Source organism: Rhinatrema bivittatum, chromosome 2 (assembly GCF_901001135.1).
Source record: "Rhinatrema bivittatum chromosome 2, aRhiBiv1.1, whole genome shotgun sequence".
Taxonomy (NCBI): domain Eukaryota; kingdom Metazoa; phylum Chordata; class Amphibia; order Gymnophiona; family Rhinatrematidae; genus Rhinatrema; species Rhinatrema bivittatum.
In genome coordinates, this window is record NC_042616.1 from 400,035,666 (window position 1) to 400,048,590 (window position 12,925).

A 12,925-nucleotide genomic window follows, 5' to 3' on the forward strand; every position below is an offset into this window, starting at 1 on the left:
AACACGTGCACCTATCCCCACCCACTTTATAAAATCGGGTGGACGTGCATACGTCCTAGATGCACACCCATCTCCCAATTTTGGTGTGTGCATCTCTTTTAAAATTCACCTCCTGCTGAAAAGCACCATCTGTGGTGCATATTCCTGAGGCACTCCACTACTTACCTTTCCCCACTGAAAGAAAGGCTCATTCATTTCTACTTCCTGTTTCCTATCCTTTAGCCAGTAGACCCGATGATATGTGCTGAAAATTTGGTGTAGATCAGATGCACTACCCAAAATGATGCTAGGTGACATAATTGTGTATAATATTCATGGAATATGTAGATCCACACAGAAATGTCCTTGTCATAATCCTCATAGACCTTTCACATCTGTTGAAAATTTAGCGTGGATCGGATGCAAAACCCCCAAAAATTAGGTGGCATGACTGCATGTGTATGCTGTGTAACCAACACCCTATCTCACCCATTTTGCAAGAGTCACCTTTGGGCACTTTAGAGATGGAAAAACTTGTCTGCAGCCCCATAGCAGGATTCAACCAGTGAAGGATAGCAAAGCAATAAGGTAAAAGGTAAATCACACACCAAAAGTAGTGGTCCACACCAAGAAGGTTTGTTACAAAATAGAAAAACAATTTTTTTAAGTCCAATGAATAAAGTCCAAACAAACAGTTGAAAAAAATCAGCAGTCTACAGTGAACAAAAAACAGAAAAAATACAGTTTAGTTAGTTTCACAGATTTCCAGGTTGCTGTTCACTTCTCATACAGTCCCATAGTAGGGTCTTAAGAACATAAGAACTTGCCGTGCTGGGTCAGACCAAGGGTCCATCAAGCCCAGCATCCTGTTTCCAACAGTGGCCAATCCAGGCTACAAGTACCTGGCAATTATCCAAACACTAAGAAGAACCCACAGTTACCCACAGAGCTCCGGAGTAACTCTTTCCTCTCAGGTGCCCGCTAAAAGATGAATTTCCAAAGTTGTGCACATAAAAAAATAGCATATACACGAGTACATGCTAGAATAATTGTGGAAGGCAATCTTGGCTCCCAAAATGTAGTTAAGAAATGATTTAAATTAGTGCAATAAAAGGGCATCACCGTATTTACTTTTTTTTTTTTTAATTATTAACCTTACTTTCCGAACTTAATTCTTGGGATTTAGGTTTCTCTCCCTTTTCCTTCCAGCCCAATTGTTCCTCCTGCATATGCTGATAGTTATTTATTGTTTTATGTGTTATCTAATCAAAATATTTCGGAATGACCTGTGTATCTGGTATCAGGATTACCGTATGTGGCTATTCCCTCTAAATAAGGAAGTGGAAAACAATCTGAAAACTCGATTCTTTTTTTTTCAGATTGAAAATAAGACATATTAAGTATGCTCCAGCATGATCTCTCTGCCCTTAGGCTGTCCCATCCATGTCAGTGTAATAACGGGTATATTTTCAAGTTTGCTGCTGAATTTCTTTTCATGATAATAGAGCTAGAAAGGCTTTCTTTTTCAAGCAAGAGGGGGAAAGAGAAAAGAATTTGAATTATTTGCTATGACAACTCCATGATGCTTTTATTATTCATAACCATTTTTAGTATTGTGCATGTGCAGTGACAAACAGTCCCTGGAATGTAAGGTAACTAGTTCTTCTTTGGCAGGAGAAATGGTAGTAAAGAATAAGCATTTGGCATCTGAAAGAAGTACAAGGCTTAAAGTCTGCACAGCATTGCAGCTGCTTCAATCATAGGGCAAGCAGTAATATTCCTAGAGGAAGACAATTGTCAAGGCTGACTGCTTTCACCTTGAAGCATTTTTCCCAGAAGTCCGTAAATTTGCACAACCGTACAAGGTGAAATGATTAGAAAAGAGTAACACAAGCAAAAACAAAGCCAGAGAAAGAAAGGAATAGTTTTCAGGCCTGAAATCTCATTTAGAATAGCCACTTAAATCCATGTAAACCACCCGACAGTATGATCTTTACAGGGTCACTGTGTGTGAATAGCAGTAGTTTCACTGCAATGTCTGTGTTTATCATAAGCAAACAGGTGAAATCCTAAGAAAATAGCTACGGTACTTTCCTATACTTAATGTAAATCAGTTGGTTTATTAAATTGCTCCGTTCTGTTCCCAGCTATAATAAATTAAATTTCAAAGGAGATAGCCCCGGTTGCTTCCCTTGAAGTCAGGAATGCCAGATAGAATAGAAACACTGACTTCAAAAGACCAAATAACTCCATACAATTCTGCAGTTGGTTACAAAGGAATGCAACTGATAAATGTTCTTTTAAAATTCAATTAAGGCGTCATCCATATTTCTTTGAGATGTTCATTGCCTCTTGATGTTCTGAGAGGGAGGGTGGGGGGATTGGAAACAAAGATTTTGATTCGAATGGATCAGAACTTGGGTGTGTGATACCTACCTGGAGCCAGAGGCTCAGAAGATCAATAATAATTAATTAATCTATTTAATTAGGTATAAAATATTATGCTGCCTTTCTTTAGGGGCAGACAGAGGCTGAAGGAGAGGTGACATGAAGTGAGGTATTTTTTAGTCCTGCTGCCAGTTGCCTGGCTACCATAACAAAGAAAGGCAAAGTATTAGGTACTTTGTCTTGTAATCACTATGGGGTACATTTTTTTAAAAAAAAGCGTGACCGTGTACTTTTGTTCACGCACCAGGCGCAAACAAAAGTACGCCCGATTTCATTAGATACGTGCGTAGCCGCGCGTATCTTTTAAAATCCGGGGTCGGCACGCGCTGCCCGTTCCTTCTGAGGCCGCTCCGAAAATCGGAGCGGCCTCAGAGGGAAATCGGAGCGGCCTCGGAGGGAAATCGGAGCGGCCTCGGAGGGAACTTTCCTTCCGCCTCCCCCTACCTCCCCCTACCTTCCCCTATCTAACCCCCCCCCCCAGCCCTATCTAACCCCCCCCCCCCCATCTGTATCGCAAAAGTTACACCTGCTCAAGGCAGGCATAACTTACGCATGCCAGTGGCCCGCTGGCGCGCCATCACACAGCTGAGAGATGGAGTTATTTATGTGTCCCCTCCCCTACGGGATAGGGAATTAAATTAAGCTAATTGGCTTCAGACCAGATAACAAACTGTATAGCACTCCATAGACAGAGTGCCTGATAACAAAATGTTGTTTCCAGCTTATGTTCAAGTCTGATTTCCAAGGGAGATGGAATATTCAGGAGCTCTTTCTGTGATAAACGAATTGTTCTTCGAGGTTGGTATAGGGTCAATAGATAGTTTGGGAGACCTGCATGTACTACTTGAAAAAGCAAACAGAGAATCTTAAATGTATTCTCAGAAGTATGTGAAGCCAGTGGAATTCTTTCAGAAAAGCCATAACTATGTTTTCTATGAGCCATCAGAACTGAAGAATTTCTTGGATAATTGCAAGAGTGAGGTTAAGACTACCTGATTCCTGCAGGAGATTGATATAGAAGTAGAAATGCTTTCCTTCTAAATTTGATTTGAGATATATATGGTTATTGGCTTGCTCCATTTATAAAGATACCACTATATCTTTCTTTATGATTTTGTATTGTGAATTATATACTTATTTATGAATCTCTGTAAACATTTTATTATGTTCATTGAACCGGATAATTTGTTGTTTTTCTGGAGAATCTTAATGAGTGTATTTTGCAATTATATGTTATGTAAAAAATTCAATAAAAAAAAAAAAGAAAAGCCATAACATGGTCATATTTGTGAGTTGTTCCAAAAATCAGTCTGGCTGCGGTATTTTGGAGTAGTTGTAATCTTTTGGTCTGAGCAAGTGCAAATCCTGATAAAGAATATTGCATTAATCGATCCATGACATAATTTAAGCATTAATTCTAAGCCCTGCTTACTCAGGAAAGATTAAAGGCATCTGTTGCTATGCAAAAAAGAATAAAGAAAACTGACTGTAGAAAAGAGAAAATTTGCTATACAATATCCAATTAGAGTCAAGCTTAAAGTTGATACTGTAAGCTAGAGTCAATATAGACTACATTTTCTCATATTTTTCAAATATCTTTAACTTTTTCTTAGAATTTTCATATATGTTCTGATAATAATATGGATTTAAATAGTTAACTAAGGATTACAACAATTAAATGATGAAATTAATGAAACAGTTTTCCCTAAGAGAAATGAATGTATTTGTCTTTATGAGCAGGCAAAACAATCCATGGTAAGAGAAACAGAAGCTGTGAACTGTCTGCAATTCAAGGCCTAGTTAGCAAGTTTCAGTAATTCTACACTCCAAGAAGGGGGGCCATCCCATAGAACACTGTCAGTGAAATTTTGTATATAAGACTGAAATATGTAATTTAAAGGGAGAGAAGACTTTGATGCATCATCATTAGACGCTATAAGTCATTCCCAGAAAAACTTGTATCTTTTCCTGTATTCTTCTTCTGGCTTTACTTGGCTTTTCTATAATAAATAGTATTATTGAGAAATACTAAGACTATGACTGTTTTCTATTACAAGGTAATAAATTAAGATTTTAAAAGGTTAAAGAATTGTGAAGTGCCGGCCTTCTCTTTGAACTCTCTGCTAAGGCAGATAAAGATCTTGAAATCCCTGGTTACGCAGACCAGGTAAATGAACAGTTCCTATTTGTAGCAAAAGTTTGAGCCATCCCACAGAGACAGAATCATATATAAATATATATGTATAATTGGCATCTCCTTTGTCTTTAAGCTCTCTTCTTCCTTTTGACAGATATTTCCTGCATAAACTGTTCATGCACTTCTTCTTGTATTTATATTTGCAACATTTGCAGAAACTTTTAATTGGGAGGGAATACATTTTGGACAATAATGTACATTTTTATTTGCCTGGTTTAAATGAATTTTTGCCTTAAATAGTATCGCAACCAGATCACATCATCCTTTCTATAATCCCCTTTTGTCATAGCTGCATCCCAGTTTGTACCACACTAACACACCACCTGAGGTAAACTACTTCAGTCCATCACACAATAGTTTTCCTTATTCCTTTAAGGGAAGACTCCTGTGGATCCAAAACCATTTACAATTGCACTTCTGCATTAGGGAAGCAGCATGAATTCCATTTTCTCTAGCCATCAGCTCTTGAGAGATGCAAGTTTCTGATTACTGCAGGGGCAGAAACTGTCCTGGAGATTATGCTATAGGCTCAGTTCATTTCAAATCTGCAGAAGGATCAGTCCTGAAGAAAGACTTCACAAAGATCTTGAGTTTAAGTTAAACCTGAAAAGGAAACACAGGTCATAGGGTTTTATAGGCATTAACCTAACTGAGGAGGCTGGCATCACTCAGAACCTGTTCTATCAGATCCCACGTAGTTCTCAGGGGCTCAACAAGAGTAAAACATTAGGCCTCAACAGACTTCAAACAAGTAAAGCCAAACTTCAGACAGATATTATACATTTCTTGCTAAACATTCAGTCATAGCAATTTGGATTTGGGTTCATACTATATTACCTGATGCTGCATGCCTGCATGTCAACATACTCAGGCAACTTCTTCAGACCAATTTTCAAATGACAAGCTGACATCCACTTCAACATTAGTCAACTTCAAAGTCATCGCCGAACATATGGAAGCACTGGCAATAAGCTCAGCCACTCTTCTGACATCCATCTGGTAACCTCCAAACTCTACATGAGCTACAGCTGGTGAGTGTCCTCTTAACTGACCTCACATCTCATATAACACCAGACTGGCCAAAGACAAAGGTGAGAGAGCCTCCAGATCCCTTGGATATGACTGCACCTGGAAAACTCTCTCCTTCTTAACAAATCAAGGGGTCTCCAATGATTTGTTTCAGCCACATAATTGACTCGGGACAATCTCCTGGTGCACTCCTCCCTTTAGAGGACCCAACAACCCTAGAGTACTCCTGGAGATACTCAATCATCATCACCAACACTCCTTTGTCTCTTCCTCTTTTGTACATTCCATAGAGTCAGTGTCTCAGGTACCCAGACTTTAGTCACGTTAGCTTGGTGTAATGCTGGGAGATGGCACTACCAAGCCTCCAAAGAGAGCTCATGCATTCTGAGACCTGCCATATAGTCTTCAATCAGCAGTGACTCCCATAAAGCAGCCCACTTCATGAAGGAATAGGTCCAAAAATAATCAAAAAGTGCCATGTTGTTACAGAGAACAATAGCAAAGACTTTTCCTAGACCCCTCTCTTGGGCCTTCACTTGATCAGCCAGTTGATTACTTCTACTCCCTTCAATGGCTGTAGGCCCTATCCTCATTGGGAATATGGCAGCCACGTTGAGCTCCAAATTGTCTGGTGCTACTTTTCCTAATATTGCCAGTTTCTTCAATATTACAATTAGATTTACTTACCTCCTTCACTGCTCCAAGCGATAACTCCTCAACGTCCATTATAGGCAAACCCCAGCTTTAGGCCTCATCATGGCCCATTCTCTGATACTCATTGCTCCCTCTTCAGCCCTTACCCTAATCCTGGTCATCTCTGGAATAAACCTCACTGAAACTGCTGTTTTCCTCTCTACCATTTTTCCTTTTGTTTGTTCCAAGAGACATCTCTAGGGTTCATCTACCCAATGTTTCTTCAAGTGACAAACTTTTAGGCATGGACCCAATTTATGAAGGTCCTATTTAGATAGGCTTGTATTAACCATAGAGGTCAACATTTCGAAAAGACCTAATTTGTGCATCTTGAACACAATAGTATGCATAGGGTAAAGAGGTGAGATACTAAGCTCATAGTATTTAGGATTAAACCTGTGCCTGCTACTGATGTCATGTTGGCTAGTTGGAACTCTAAAATCTGCATCCAGATTATGCTCCTTCTCCTGCTTCTTTACTACTATAGAAGTGGAAAGTAGATTCTGCTTAAATTTTAACTATTTTGTGTTTTTAAAAAAGAGGCAAAATCATGAGCTGAAAAAAGAGACATATCCATCAGGAAGTCTTTTGTCCTATTAGAAAGCATCTGAAACAACTTTTTGGGGTCACTATTATAGGAGTTAATTTCTCTAGACATACAGTGGTATTCATAAGTTTACATACCCTTGGCAGAATTTGTAGGAATTGTAGCATTTTAAGAAAACATGAGTGATCAGACAAAACACATTTATTATTTTTAATATGTTTCAAATTCAACTATTATTCATCACAGAATAGCACAATCATTAAACAAACCATAGCAATAAAGAAATAATAAAATGGCTTTGCAATAAAAGTAAATGTTATCTGTTTTTCTGTGCATTTCCATACTAGTTCTGGTGAATGCGGTATTGCATTATAATACTAAAAGTGCCTAGCCACTACTAGTGATTGAATATTTCAAATTCCATTATGCCACAGGGAGGAAAAGGTAGACTTGGCATTAATGACAACAACAATAGCAATGGAATAGAAATTGTTATTCATTTTCTACCACAGAGATCTAGGGCCAACACAAACAGTGCTACAGAAGATAACACTAGTTAGTAGATCAGGCAACCCATACCTAAGATAGTTTTATCAGGGGAAATCCTGAGGCAGGGTCAGGAAGGAAGAAGCTCAAGCTGGAAGAACATCACCTGCCTACTCTCACTTTCATCTCTGTTCCTATGGTACAGAGGAAGAAGAAGGCCGAATCAGTATAGAGTGGCACCTACAGTGGAGGGGCAGAGGCACAAGGAGTAGAATACCCAAAAGCAGTACAGTGCCCTATTTCCGATGCTCTCTCTAAATATCTCCTTCAGCAGATATTTAGAGAAAGTAATAATTTAGATGAATCTTATGAGGAATTGTCAGACTCAGAGGATATTGAGTTTCTAGTAGCTCAGGTAGAGTTTGAGGAATCTAGTTAGTAGTGTGCTGTCCCCCAGGGAGCAGCTGATAGAGGCAGAAAGTAATACTTCCAGGACAAAGAGCACCCACAAGGAAGAGCAGGTAGTGGAGAGCATGAGAGTTTCCCTTGGCCTCTTCCCTCCCAATCTGCTTTCAACCCCAGCCCCAGCAGCAGTATCCAAGGATCCAGAGAGGAAGAAGGGGCCCTGCAAGGTATCAGAGGCATGGAAGCACTTTAGAGTTAGGATGATGTTACTTCAGTTATGCCTTTCCCACCCAGTTATCACTTAGCTTTATTTAGCGAACACTTTATACATTCCTCGCTTTAAATCCCTAATCTCAATTCCCTGTATTTATACAATTTTCTACCACCTCTAAGTTATTTCCCAAATTGTTGTACAAGTGTTACATTGAACAACCTAGTTTTCTTCTAGCTGTGTTTATCAATCTCTTTGTTCTTAAATTTTTGACAATTGTAAAGCTCTGTTGCTAAGTTATGTTAAATGGAAACCGATGTGATGTTTTTCTAAATGAATGTCGGTGTACAAAACTACATACATACATAAATAAATAAATACATGTGTTTTATAGAATGCTTTCACTGTTGTAACAGAATCAGTAGAGGGAAAATACTGGGCCATTTTACAAACAGTGATAAGTTGCATCATATGGAAAAAGAACACCTATTAGTGCTGGTTTCAGTACTAGTCTGCCAAGTCTGGCACCCTAACTGCCACTCATATCAGCAGCAGCAGTAGGAAAGGCAGAAAAAAGGAAAAGTCTATCTCCCAATATCACCCCTCCCCTACGTCCTTCCCCCATTAAGGTGACAGGCAAGCAGCCCACATCCTCATGTCAATGGCAAGCCACCATGCAGCAAATGGGGTATTTTACCACATCACTGTTCTGTAATAAGAAGCAAACAGCATCAAAGGTGATGATATGATGCATTGAGGAAATGATTACTCTGGATTACCAGCCCCTGAAGATCATGGAGACTATAGGATGTAAGCTGTAGTTGCACTACTTATCCCTCAATTACAATGTTGCCCTCTGGACAACATTCAATAGGCATTTGATCCCCATTCTGTACACGCAGTGTCATACTTGCATACAATCATAGCAGGCTAAGGTAGTGGAGAGTAGCATCCATTTCAGCAGTGTCATCTGGACCAGCCAAATTTCTATGCTACCTGTCTCTGATGGCATACTAATGGCAGCTGGATGAGGTACAGACAGGCAGCAAATCTGGTAGGAGCACACACAGGTGATGGACAAGAGCCATACCTCAGTCAATATTTTAGAAGCAATAAGAAAGATGATAGATGGCAGCTAAACTGGAGAGATAGGAATGTTTTCCTAGAGTGTTTTGTTTTGTTTTTTTGTTACAGACAGCAATGCTAATTAGGGATGTGCATCGGGTGCCCAATCGTTTGTGCTTTCGGGTCATCTGGCTGCGGGAAAATCTCGCTTTCCGGCAGATCGGCATTTTTTTTTTTAGTAAAAAATCATTTTTCAGGTTCGTCTGGCCGCAGGAAAATCTCGTTTTCCCGTGGATCGGCATTTTTTTTTAGTAAAAAAAATTTTAGGGGCTTAGCACGCACTAACAAAAAATAACAAAAAGTAACAAAAAATAACAAAAATAAACAGTCTTTTGTTAGTGCACGCTAACGGGAGTTAGTGCGCATTAACCCGAAAAATGATTTTCACGAAATTTGTGAGTAAAAGTGTTTGTTTCGTGTTTTAACCGATATATAATGAATTAAGAAATACCATTCGATATTTCAATTCATTATAAAAACAATTTACATCCCTAGTGCTAACATGAAAAAGGCAGTAGAAGATGGGAGCGATGAGGGGATCTGTTGCTTTGCACTTGGCAGTAAAGAATGCTCTGAGGGCCATGAGGAATGTGACAGCTTAGTACTGAAAGAACTGATAGAGAGGTACATGAAAACAGAAGGGCATATTTTCTGTAGTATGAAGAGTAAGCAACTGTTTCTTGAGAAGCAGAAAGCAGTGAGGGTGCCTCTAGACTGCTTTACTCCGGATGTAGGCACCAGATAGAATTTCACCTATAAGATGCTACAGAAGTTAGCAGAGCAATGGACAGCCCTTCATGACTTGCCTCTGGGAATCAAGATAGGTGTGGCCCACCCCTGGAGAATCATCATGATTGGGCACATGTGACACAGGTGACATGAGTCCTAAAAACCTTCAAGAATGCCATGGAAGGTCTCAGTTCCAAAAGAGCCACCCTGGGCAAGATCATAAATATCCTTGAGAAGAAGTGAGAGAGCTTCCAGCAGGAACAGCGACTGGTACCAGAAGCTGTGCCGTTCATGGACTCCTTTCAACAGCAGATGTAAGATAAAGTCAAAGCCGTTACCCAGCTGGATACTTGCATACTAACCATGCTGTGTGATCATTGAGTAAAATTTTTTCTTTCCAAGAGGAAACAATCAAGAGTTTCGGAGTGATCTGAGGTCCCACAGTCTGTGGAATGGCTAAGGGTGAGGTGGTCCACTGGGCGTAAGCTGGGGATTTCCTTGTTTATGGCTTTTGGAGTGATCTGTGATATCTAGGGAAGATACTGAATAGTCTCACGGTGGTAAGAAGATATATATGGCACCTATGAGTTAAGTTGCTACATGAATTTCGGTATATAAAAATGTTAAATAAATAAATAAATAAATAAATAAATAATGTGATTAATCCTGGAGAGAATATTAAGGGAAATGTAATACAGTATATGCTATCTTATTGAAGTTGAGAAAGGGGTAGAGGAAATAACTGTGGTAACTTTTTATAACTACTACAGAGTGTACAAACTTGATGGAGGAGGACTGTGTTGATGTTTTTCTTGCTGCTGTTATTGCTGCCACAGCCCTGCTGTGGAAACCTGTGAATCCTGATCAAATAAGTGTCTTTTAAATATTTTGTTAATGCTGACTGCTGGGGAGCCCCTCCGAATTTATAATAAAAGTTGTATTGTATGAAGATATCTTCTTGGTTTGAAATTGTACTTTATTGAAAGATGTGGATTTGGTCAGAGCCGGAGGCCAGGGTGAGCACTGAAGATGAGGAACAATCAGAGAGGCTCACAGTGGGAAGAAGTTGAAGGGTTAATTTTCCCCTGGCCAGTTTAAGAAATGCAGCTCTTGTCTCTGAGCCTGTTTGACCAGTTTTCTAATGAAGTCACAAACGAACTGGTGCTTAGCTCCAAAACAGGCATCAGTCACTTCAGATTTTATATGCCTCATCAGGGATTATGTATGGTTTAGAGGTTTAATGCTAGTGCTCCTGCTAATTCCAAATTTCCTTTGGATGTTTTTGCTGATGCTCCTGCTGTCTTCAAAGTTCATTTCAAACTCCCTTACTGAACTTACTGACTATTGATCAAGCCATGATAATGCAATACTTTATGCACTTGCTGCACCTCTCATGATCCCTGAGGGTGTTTATGCCACTATTGGTACTGCTTTGCCCCTCTTTTGGTGCCTTGGGGGTTCTGATGCATTTTTCTTGTTGCCTTTCTCTAAACCTAAGGAGTACTAACACCTGTGTGCCTTCTGCGTTGCACCTCTTGTGTTGCCTTGCAATAGTTTTGCCTTCATTCCTACTGCTTTGTCTTTTATTCAATGTCTTGAATGCCAGGAGTGGATACCCATGATACAGATGTCAGAAATCTGCTATCCCAAGCTAACCAACCGATTCTCTGTAGGTCCTGCACAGAACTTACCAATTTACCTCTAATAGTTTCATGTTCTCTTGGACTCTTTCTTTAAACTTCAAACTTTTCAAATTAAAATAAATAAAGGGTGGATTTTAAAAGCCCTACACGCATACATTCCGGCATTTAAATGCATGGCAAGGCCTTGCACGTGCCGGGCAAATCTTCAAAGGTGCCCGACCGTATGCGTAAATGCCGGTCAGAGCTGAAGGATGGGCCCTGAAGTAAGTAATAAAACAAAACAAAAAAAAAAGAATAGGTAGGGTTTAGGGCGTGGGGAGGAGAGGAGAGGAGAGGAGAGGGGAAGGAGAAGGAAGGTTAGGTAGGGGGGTAGGGAAATTCCCTCTCAGTCGGCTCCTTAATTGGAGTGGACTGTGAGGGAACTGGGGAAGGCCGGAATGCATCACCGTGCAAAGGTTGCATAATTTCTTCCCTCCTTGCGCGCGCTGCCCGCACATACACACGTGGATTATAAAATCTACTCCTAAATGAATTCCTTTATGGTACTTACAGACTTTGGCCTAGTCTAGTATTTAGCCTTCAATGGAATATACAACCCATTTTAGGCCTCATTCCCAAGCAAACCAATTAAGAGAAGGCCCAAGTCCTGTCAACCATGGGTCATTACTGGCCTACCACAATCCAAGGTCTAACCTGTGTTTGAAGGTCTTGGGCACCTGAGTGACATAAAGGAGGAAATCTTCTTTATGCCATATTTCCTCCACCCATCAGATGAGAGAGGAATTGGTGCTGGGCTGTTTTGCTAAATTTGGGTGTTTTACCTCAGTACAGGCTCAGCAAAGGGAAAGGCAAGTTTCCGCTCCCCCTCCCCAGCACCTTCCCCAACCGATGTCATAGGGAACCTACATCAGGACAGCTACAGACCTCCTGCAGAGATTTCTTCTGACTTCTCCCTGCCCAGGGGTAGTAAATTCACCATCTTACAAGTTCTAGATGGTTTGATTAGTCTACTTAATGGCTAATTTATTTTATTTATTTATTTATTTAAAAGGGTTTGTATACCATCTTTACAGTGTTTAATCAAAACGGTTTACATAACTAAATAAAAAAACAAACGTAAATAAAGATTAAACTTAAAAGAAACATAAAAATTATCAAATTATAAAAGCTCAAAATTACAAAAATATACAATAAAAATAAAAAATCTAAAACAATGAATAGTTTACATAAAAATAAATAAATATATAATAATGTTGTGCCCTGTATGATGGAGAAGTAGTTATGTTATTTAGTGTGTGATATATGGAAAGCAGATTTAAATAAATGTGTTTTTAGGGATTTTTTGAAGTGTTTGGAGTTGGATATGGATCTTAAAGAGTCTGGTAGTGTGTTCCATAGGATTGGTCCAATGACAGAGAATGATCTTTTTCTGG